We start from the raw sequence: 10,349 nt of genomic DNA, 5'->3' as shown, positions 1-10,349 counted from the left end.
GGGCCGCGCCGCCGCCGGGGCTCCCGCCGCCCGCCCGCGCTGCCGCCCGCCGCCTCACGGGGGAGGCCGAGCGCCGCCGCCTCCGGCCGCTCCCCCTCGGGGAGAGCCCCCCGGGCCCCGCGCCGTACCCACGGTCCTGCCAGGCCTCCCGCAGCCCCGGGGAAGGCCCGGCCCGAGGCAACAGCGTTGCGGCGGGACCGCTGTGTTGGACGGATGGGCTCACACCGACTTTACGACACCGGCTTTTGCCTACCGCCGCTGAGCAGGGCACAGCTCCTGGGCAGGGACGTGACTGGCACCGGCCCTCCGCCCCTCACCACCGGCTGCAACCCCCCTGCCCATCTGCCCAGCAGCGACGGGATGAGGCAGCCAGCCGGGGTGGCCGGGCTGGGTGACTGAGATCCTGCCAACCCGGTGACCAGGGAAGGGAGGTCTCATTCCCTTGGTGGCTGAGGGTTTCATCCTCCAACGACTCAATTCTCAGCCCATCGCAGGAACATAAAATAGAGACTCACAATTAGAAATGTTTTGGCCGGAAGAGACTTTTGAGATCAAGCCAACTGTTAGCACAGCCAGGTCAGCACTAACCCGTGCCACTCAGCACCCCATCTACCGCACTTTGAAACCCCTCCAGGGGTGGCAACTCCACCACTCCCCTGGGCAGCCTGATCCAGGGCTTGACAACCCTTTTGCAGGGAAAAAAAATGCTCCTAATGTCCAAGCTAAGTGTCACCTGGGAAGCGTCAGAACAAAACAACTTTGGTTTCAGGATCCTTCGTGCACGAAAAACTGGTTGGTGTGGCCTCCTGACTGGTATAATAGGAGCAGTTGAAAAGCTCTGCTGAGGTCAGACCCTCTCCTGGTTATCTCCACTGCAGACAGAAATATATATACTGTGAATATACATATGCGTAGCAAGAGGACATAAAGTTGCCAAGGTGAATCTCTGCGAGGAGATCTGAAGTTTCAGGGATGCAAATCGAAGGATTGAGGTGATTTAGCTAAAATCCTGCAAAGAAATCACCGACACAAGCACCATCACCTACAGTCTGGTCACTCGGTGTTCTAAATTCTACCTTATCAGGCTTTCCATCTGTGGGCTTCTAAAACGTATTCGCTGTGATCAGCCACTTACAGGGGTAAGGTTATGGCATTTGTGTCTTCTTTGATCATCTCCATTGCACTGTAATACTAAAATACCTTATATTTGCTGTTGTACAGCCTCTAGATTTGCCCTTTTGTGCTACTACACAGAACTAAAATGGGAGATAATTCACTTTACTGTCCAGAGAAACCATGCCAAATGGGTAAACCATGATTATGTTTGAAAAAGGCACAGATTTAGTACTACAGTGACTCATAACACTGAGCATATCTTGGGGGGGGAAGGCCATGAAAGTATTTTAGGCTGCATTTTATCATAGGCAAATATATTTAATAACCTGAAATAGCCATGTCTGTACATTAGCTTACAGCACCCAGATACTTCGAGGCCACAGCAAGATTTTTAACCTCCAAAAAAATTCACAGCCATGAAATGTGACCCTTGTTAAACATAAACATCCCCAAGCCAGCTGTTACTCCTTGGGTCTCTTAAAAAACATCTTCAGTGCCTCTTTGCCCTTGAGAAGAGTTTTATGACTCCATTCCATAAAGCCACTGCAGCAGTTGCAGAGCACTTCATAATTACAGACTCCCACTCATGAGCCCACGTCATTTTATGTCATAGACACTGAGTTAGTTTAGATTACTTTACCTGGCTGTGAAAAGCATTGGTACAGTTTTGGTTTAGATTACTATATTAGTTTGTCCTTGCTTTATTATTCTTCTTCATTATTTGTTGCTGTATCAACTTGTATTCCCAGCTGTCAAAACAGAAAAGGAGAGGTAATGAGACTTTTGTAACTTCCAAACCTCTCATAACCCCCAGATGCAAACCAATCCCCAGCTACCACAGTTGTGTTTTCCAGTTGCCTGGATCTTGGCCAGCAGAGCTGAGCCAGGGGCCAGTGGCCCTGAACGGGCAGCACGCTGCTGGAAGGGATGAACAGGACAGGAGTGCCAGCTGCTGTGACTTCTGCTCCTGAGCTGGGTAAAGGAGGGATTTCACCCAGAGCACGCTGTGTCGGCAATGAGGATTTTAAAGGTGAGGACAGATCTTCCCTGGCGATGTGGTGCACAACAAACACAGCCTAGACTCCTGCTGCCTCCTCCTACTTTGGCCTTAATTCAAGAAAGCACTTAACATATGCATGAATACAGTGCTTGTCAGCAAAGCTTTTGAGTCAACACCTAGCTTAAAGATTTACTTCTCTCTGGTTCCCTGGTGGAGAAGGACACTGTTGCTCAACAGGAGTGAAAAAGTGGGATAATCGAGCTGTAAATCCTTATTGTTGATCTCATTTATAACCAGAGCTTAGTCATCTTTTGACCAGTGACGCACAGCGCTGATTTCTTGCTGAATAAAATTTTAGAAGCACAGCCAGTTTTTCCCAGAGGCCTGGAACTGTGCCCTGCATTGGGTTTTATGAATGCAGAGCTCAAGGTCTGGAGAGCGCAGTGGACAGCCTGATCCAAGGTCATGTTGTGCCAGAACCAACAGAACCTAAAGCCTCAGCTGCCGCTGTGGGGTCCAGCCCTGCTGCCAGATTGTGTCAGATTTCAGAGGGATTTTGAAGTGCAGAACAAGTTGAAGCTGTGATAGCAATAAAGGCAGTTGCAAAATGCTGAAGATTACCAGGCTTGAAATTGTAAAGGTCAGATCCTGAGCTACACTTCCCAAATTCTCACATGTATTTAGGTCTGAGAGTGAATTTCACTCTCTGCTCTGCAGTTCAGCCAGGTGGAAGGAAATCATCTTCACCTTTGGAAAATTCCATTGCAGGAGTAAGTTTGCCTTCCAAAACTCCAGAATTTCATGGCATAAACGAGGCATATTCTTTTCTCACAGGAAACCATCTGAGACCAAAAATCCCCATGGCCTTAATTTTGTATGCTTCTGAGACAACATGCATTTGCATTTGCCAGTGCATTTGCCAGGTCAGCTAGGCATTTATTTGCCTAAAAGAGGAACTCAGCCACAAGAAAGTTTCCTCTCCAGCCTGCTGGTGAAGCCAGCAGATTGCAGATGTGGCTGTCAGAGCACTATAAGCTGTTCCCCTCTTCACCAGGCAGCTTGAATTGAGTGCTAGGCTAGATTTTGGAAGTTATGCCGCCTCTGGCTCTTCTATCAATTTAGTAGACACAGAGGGAAAATTGGATCTTACCAAATACAACTACTGAGAACTATTTGAGTGGGGAGAAACATCATGAAGTGTGACAAGGGCAAGTATAAAGACCCTCAGCAATACAGGTTAGGGATTGACCTGCTGGAAAGAAGCACTGTGGAGAAGGACCCAGGAATGCTGTTGGACAAGTTTCCTATGAGCCAGCAATGTGCCCTCATGGCCCAAAAGGATAATGATCTCCAGGGGAACATTACAAACAGTGGGGACAGCAGGTCAAAGGAGGTTCTCTTCTTTCTGCTCTGACCTAGCAAGGCCACATCTGGAGCATTGGCTCCAGTTTGTGGGTTCCTCAGAGACTAGGAGTGGTTGTTTAGCCTGGAGAAGACTGAGAAGGGATCTTCACAGAGTTCATCAGTACCTGAAGGGTGGAGAGCAAGAGGACAGGGCCAGACTCTTCAATGGTACCTGGCAAGAGGAGAAGGGGCAACTAGGCACAAGCCAGAACACAAGAAGTTCCACCTAAACATAAAAGAAACCTTCTTTCCTGTGAGGGTGATGGAGCACTGAACCAGGCTGCCTAGACAGGTCATGAAGTCTCCTTCTCTGAAGAGATTCCAAACCCACCTGGACATTGCAAGCCTGGGCAAGCTGCTGTGGGTGACCCTGCTTTAGCAGAGGGGTTGGACTGGATGGTCTGCAGAGGTCCTTTCAAATCCCCATCATGCTGGGGTTAGGGGATTCTCTAATATGTGTGAAGTTCTCTGAAGGAGAGAAATTCACAGAAGTCAACGTTTTTATAGCTCCTGCTCCCTTTTATAGAGTCCTAAATGTGAAGAGACTTGTTAAGCTTATTTATTGCCTGAGCTTAGAAGCGGAGAGTGTTTTCATTTACCCACAGAGGTGTCTCTGAAGACAATGCCATTCACTTTTTCTGATGCCATTGGTGCTCAGAATGGAAATGAACAAACCCAGTAAAAGCGTGGGGTTAGTCACAATTAGCTGTTTTCCTGTAGTGGTGCTCAAGCTCTGGTCTGTTTGAAATAATTTCTTGACCTTTATCCAAAGAGGAAAAAGTTAAAAAGCTCAAAATAAGCTATAAAATGACCATTAAAACATTTCCTCAGGAAATCTATTTAAATGCTGATGTCATCTTCTACAGTAAGTACTTCAATCTGAAATAGCTTCTTTGTGGGAAACCAGAAAGGCACTGTCAAGGACCCTAAAGAGAGGAAGGTTTGCCAGTGGACAGCAGACACACAGGGGGACACCCTGAGTGCATGTGCAAGGTCCCATGTGAAAGGGGTGTGAAGAAGACCCTGCTTCAAGAGCAGCCTGAGGAGAGATGTGTCTCCTTACACTGATTTCAGTGTGGATCCTGGGACAAGCAGTGAACGTTGCTCCAGCTGTCCCACTTTGGAGACACTCACATAAGCACAAAATCTCAATGGAGATTTAATAGTCCAGCTGGTGAGAGGTTGCAGAAAACCCCCTTGGTATCATGGCTATTTAATGGAGTGAAAGAGCAGCTTCCAATTCCAGACACAGTAGTGCACATCAGTTTATTGAGAAGCCAAGGGCAACTGGAGATGTGGCCTCATAAACCTAGTTACGGGTTGCAGAATGTCCCACAGGAACATCAGTTGCTCCTGGGAGCACAGAGAGTGGAGCTCAGTGCTCAGCAAAGCACGCTAACCTAATTTCATCACTGCATGAAAGAAGAAAACCCTGACTCATATTTTATGAAAATGGTTGTGGTGAGTCAGCAAATTGCTTCTGTTCATCTCCTCCGACGTCAGCACACCCAAGTCTGGAGCACCCTGAACTAATCTTAGGGCACTTGTAAATAGAACACACTCAGACCAGCTGAAGCTGGGCTAAGTGGGAACAGGCAGCAATTTGTCACTGATAGACAGCTGGGGAGCTCAGGAAAATGCCATTTCCTGACTGCCCTGTAAGCTCTGTGGGTGCCCTTCACCTCTGAGTCCTTTAGCTGATCCCAGATAAAAATTACTACACTCAAGCAATGCGTGGCCACTGTAACAAGGTCTCCCTGTAAGGCAGCTGCTGCTGGTTTTACATAGGTATCCCTTTAGACAGATCCCTGGCATGGCAGGAAGAAAGTCAAACTGCACAGAAATGTATAACCTGCTCTGGCTCATAGCTGCTAATCCAATCTTCTCTCCTAGTAAAGCTCAAGCAATTTGATTGTGTGTGTAGGGCACTCAGGAGGACCTGAGGGGTGAGAAAGAAATCCTTCCTAAATACTGTAGAGCAGCAGAGAAGCTGCTGAAATGCCTCCCTGCATCAGCACTTGAACTATGTCATGAAATTCATGCTGGCCACACTCCAAGCCAGGTGATCTCCTGCTGTAGGGCCTCTCCAGGCACCACAGAGCTCTTGAGAGGACCACATGAAGCACAGCAGCATCCCACCCCCTCCACAGGGACTTCTGTGCTGGACACCCTTTTGCAACCTGGACTATGCTCTTCAGCTATAGGCTGCAGGCAGGAAATGTCCCAGGATATGGTCACCCCTGGCTGCACATCTTGAACATTTTGTAGCATCCTCTACTCGCCTGTGCTGTTGTAACAGCATTAACTGGCTGTAAATTCACACTAGCCACTGAGAGGTCCTCGAGCATCACAGGATGTCACACCCCATACAGCCTTTGTCTGCACTCTGCCACAAAGATTAGGAGCAAGACTAAAGGTCCCATAAAAACACCTCAAGAACTGCAACTTCTAAAGCCCTGATGGTAACTTCACAGGGTCTGTAGGCTCATGACTCTGGAGTCAAATAGCCTCATAAACTTTCTATGATAGGGGCAGAAGAGGAGAATGAGAGAGAGTCCCCAAGGGTTCCTGGGCAAAAAGGCAGTGGCAAAAGCAGCCAGAGAGTACAGGAAGGCACACAAAGGAATTTGGTGAGTGCATGGGAAGGAAGAAAGCATTTGCTGATAGAAGATGATTTGGAGTAAGATCATAGAATCATAGAGAGATGGTGAGAAGAGGCCTTCAAGAATATCAAGTCCAACCCTTATGATCTGTGATACTGTGATCTGCTCGTGTCTGAGCAATGCACGTCCTTAACTGTGACTTTGCCTTGAAAGGGGCAAACGAGTCCAGACGTCCTTCTCAGCTCTCCCCGCAGGCAGCACACGAACCTGGCAGAGCCTGGGGGGCTACCCCACGCCCTGGCCCCAGCCCCCGAGCAGACGCCAAGGTGACAACGTGAGGGAGCAGTGAGGGAGCAGGCAGTCGATCGGAGGTGACAGGGCTGCAGCCGGGCTGCAGGCGCTGGCTCAGAGCTCGGCTGCGCGGCGGTGCCTGACGCCAGCAGTGCGTGAGTCAGCCGGGGGGAGACAGAACAGCGGCCGTGGATTCCACATCCAGAGTGGGGAAAGCTCAGATCACATTTCATGGGATCTCGAACACAGAAAGGGCCTAGCAAAGCAGCAAAGGCTCTTTGGCAGTATTAATGTGCCACAACGAGCCCTGTCATGGGCTTGCTATGAAATGAGCTGCATTGGAACCTGATAATATTTATTGTGTTGGGCAGAGTTGTAGCAATCAGAAAGAACGACAAATACTGAGCAGAAGTGATTCCTGTAGAGAATAAACTGTTCTGACAAACCTGTGCAGGGAGTGGAGATTTGTTTTGATCACCACTGGGAAACCGGGAAGGGAAAGGCTTGAAAAGAGTGACTGACTTTTGTTTTCAAACCCAGTGCATTGCTCTGGTGGAGCTCAGAGGCAGAGAACCAGACAATTATTGCCAGTATTGGAGAGCTAAAAGGTTTCATTGGACTGATTCTTTATGCCTGCTTTTCAGACCCTGGCAGGCTGGGTCTGAGCACCTAAGCAGTACATCCAGTTACAGAACTTTTACATCTCTGTTTCCCTTTCCTGTACTCTGAGGAGACAGGAGAAATCCCTCTGCTACTTCATATAAGTAATCCCTATATTGGAAGATTTCTTTCCAAGGAACTCTGAAGAAATGGGTGGCACCTCAAAGGAGAACCAGAAAAGATGAGGGGAGGCTGGCACAGAGTCATAGAATTGTTTTGATTATAAACTTGGCCTTGTTGAACCTCAAAAACCTCACTGAACTTCTCTGAGCTTGACTCACTGTAGTTGCCATCCATTCCAGTGGAAATCTAGCGTCTTCACAGTGTTTTGGGGCCATCTGTAACTCTCACTGCTTCAGGGTCCATCTGCTGTAATGAATAATGCTGCAAGCAGAAGAGCAGAGGGGAGAGTGGGCAATGTGTGCACACTCCTGTGCCAGTGTTCCTCCACCAGAGAAGAGCGAGGGGGCCAGGTTGCCTGGCTTACCGCCGCAGCAAACACCGCTCAGCCTTCTGTGGCCAACTGCTTTGACTTCAGAGATGTACAACTGCATTGGCTAGCAAATACCCCACCTTTCCTCATGTCTTTATCCCTTTCATTCTTTTCTGCTACAGGCAGGCTTTAAATACAACGTGAGTCAAATCCTTGTAATGCTTCCCCTTGGCATCTCCTAAGCAAACTGCATTTTAATTACAGGAGTGTCCCCCACAGCTCTGCTTTCAAAGTTCTCAGGAGTGTTTGTACCATACCTAGAATGACCTGTTCTGATGTTCTCTTCTCTGAACTTCTTCTTAACATTTACTTCCTTTTGTGCATCACGTGTGTGACTGAACACCAGGAATGACTAAGGGAACAGATCAATTATTGTGATTGAAATTGATCCTGGCTGCCACGCACTCCTGGCGTCACTGCAAGCACAGAGGAGCTCATTTGGCTTGGCCTTGCAACCATGACGTGTGGGGAGAGTTCCTCTGAGCAGTGCTGAACTTACAGTGTTTGGCCAGCAGAATGAAGAGCAAGTTGTGTAGAATAGAATAGAATAGAATAGAATAGAATAGAATAGAATAGAATAGAATAGAATAGAATAGAATAGAATAGAATAGAATAGAATAGAATAGAATAGAATAGAATAGAATTACCTAGGTTGGAAGAGACCTTTGAGATCATTGAGTCCAACCTATCACCCAACACCATCTAATCAACTAAACCATGGCACCAAGCAGCCCATCCAGGCTCTTCCTAAACACCTCCAGTGATTGTGACTCCACCACCTCCCTGGGCAGCACATCCCCATGGCCAATCTCTCTTTCTGGGAAGAATTTCTTCAACATCCAGCCTAAACCTCCCCTGGCGCAGCTTGAGACTGTGTCCTCTTGTTCTGGTGTTGGCTGCCCAGGAGAAGAGACCAACCCCGACCTGGCTACAACCTCCCTTCAGGTAGTTGCAGACAGCAATAAGATCTCCCCTGAGCCTCCTCTTCTCCAGGCTAAGCAACCCCAGCTCCCTCAGCCTCTCCTCACAGGGCTGTGCTCCAAACCCCTCCCCAGCTTTGTTGCCCTTCTCTGGACACCTTCCAGCAACTCAACATCTTTCCTAAACTGAGGAGCCCAGAACTGGACACATGACTCAAGGTGTGGCCTAACCAGTGCTGAGTAGAGGGCAGAATGAGTTCCCTGCTCCTGATGGCCAGCAGAATCTCTCTAATGTGGAAGGCTGAGAGACTTGGGTCTGCTTAGCCTGGAGGAGAGGAGAGATTCCAAGCTGTCCTGGACACTGCAATCCTGGACAGCCTACTGGTGGCCCTGGTTTAGCCACCATGCTGGGACTCTGGGATTCTGTGCGAACTACTGGTAACATGCTGTACTGATGAGCTCATTAGAAACAACCAACCTGTGACAAACTCCTGTGTTGGTCTATACCTGCACATTAAAGCATTAAGGAGAGGGGGAAAATGAGATAGAAAAGGAGCATGGTGGAAGAATAAGAGCAAGACTAAGCTGAAACACCATGAAAGAGGGAGAATTTTCTGTAATGAATGGCTAACACCTCATTTCCTCACTCCTGTCCTAAAAGCCATCCCCACCCTGTAAATGTGTGCATCAAAATGGCAAGCCCACATAACGTTGCCATGTCTGGAAGCTGAATTCTCCTCTAGCCCTTCAGCACTCTTGTTTAATAACTCTGATTTTTGTTCAGATTTTCACTTCTTTTCTAGCTCATCCCCTTCTGCAGCTGAGTTTGTCAGTTTTATTTCTCCAAAGTGCTGTGGAGGAAGTAACATAGAATACACAGCTCAATAAAATTTAAGGAAAAAATAAATGTTTGCTGCATCAGTGATGAGATGGAAATTGTGTAGGAGGAGAGGTGAGAGGAGGAAAGAAGAGGCAGGCTTTAGATTGCTTCTTTTGGAAAAGGGTTGAGAATTGAGAGTTGGTAGCTTAAGAGTATGAAATGGCTGAGCCTCTAAAAGGGACACATCAAAAATCCAAATGAAAAAGGCAGGAGGAAAGTGTTCAGAGATCAGGGCTGTGAAGAGTGATTTCAGCCTAATGAGAAGTAAACCATCAGGAGTGGAAATCTCTGAGTGGTTCAAAGTAAGATAAACCAACTTGTTTACAATGTTCCTGGCTGGAAAGGCCAACAGCTGCATCTTCATCTTTCAGAAATACAGGGTACTGCAAACCTCACCTCATTTTACAGAGGCAGAAGGTCTGTACCAATAGTTCAGAGATTAGTCAACAGCTTGCTTCATTTCAAAGAGGAGGTTATTCAAGCACCATGACTCAAATGTCAAAATGATCCCTATTGCTCCTTCCTAGATAAAACAGGTTGAAGGGTCTTAGCATGGGGTCACTGTAAGTGATGTCTCATTCTGTCCTCAAAATACAGCTTCTGGCCAGCTGCAGAGTTCCTAAAATGGAGCTGAACTGGATGAGCTCAAAGGCAAGGCAGCTGCACAACACAGGTGCTCTCATGGAACCATAGAAGCACAGAGTGGGTTGGGCTGGAAGCAGTCTTTAAAGGTCATCTAGTTGAACCCCCCCAGCAGTCAGCAGTGACATCTTCAACTAGATCAGGTTGCTCAGAGCCCCATCCAACCTGCCCTGGAATGCCCCCAGGGGGTGTGTTTCAGTATGTTATATACAGGGCATTTCTGTTGTGTAGGAGCTTGCCAAAGCAGGGCCACTTCCCTTCCATGCCTGGACAGCTTCCCAGAGAGAAAATCTCCCAAGGAGGGGCCTCTGCTGCCTTGCACCTGTGATGCTCTCCAAGT

At 48.0% G+C, this 10,349-nt stretch overlaps 1 long non-coding RNA gene across 1 annotated transcript in view; it reads right to left on the bottom strand.

The window, feature by feature from the left end:
* Positions 1-1,483: 1,483 nt before the first annotated feature.
* LOC137450757 (uncharacterized) overlaps positions 1,484-10,349 on the bottom strand; it is a 17,057-nt gene continuing 8,191 nt past the window's right edge. The window contains exon 3 of the long non-coding RNA XR_010989626.1: positions 1,484-1,865. This is a non-coding gene — a long non-coding RNA (uncharacterized lncRNA). The remainder of the gene's footprint in view (positions 1,866-10,349) is intronic.

The sequence above is a fragment of the Melanerpes formicivorus genome, unplaced genomic scaffold, assembly GCF_026170545.1.
Source record: "Melanerpes formicivorus ecotype bairdi unplaced genomic scaffold, bMelFor1.0.p_v2 SCAF_37, whole genome shotgun sequence".
Classification (NCBI taxonomy): Eukaryota; Metazoa; Chordata; class Aves; order Piciformes; family Picidae; genus Melanerpes; species Melanerpes formicivorus.
The sequence above is the reverse complement of the archived record's forward strand: the minus strand, read 5'-3'. Positions and strand labels throughout refer to the sequence as shown.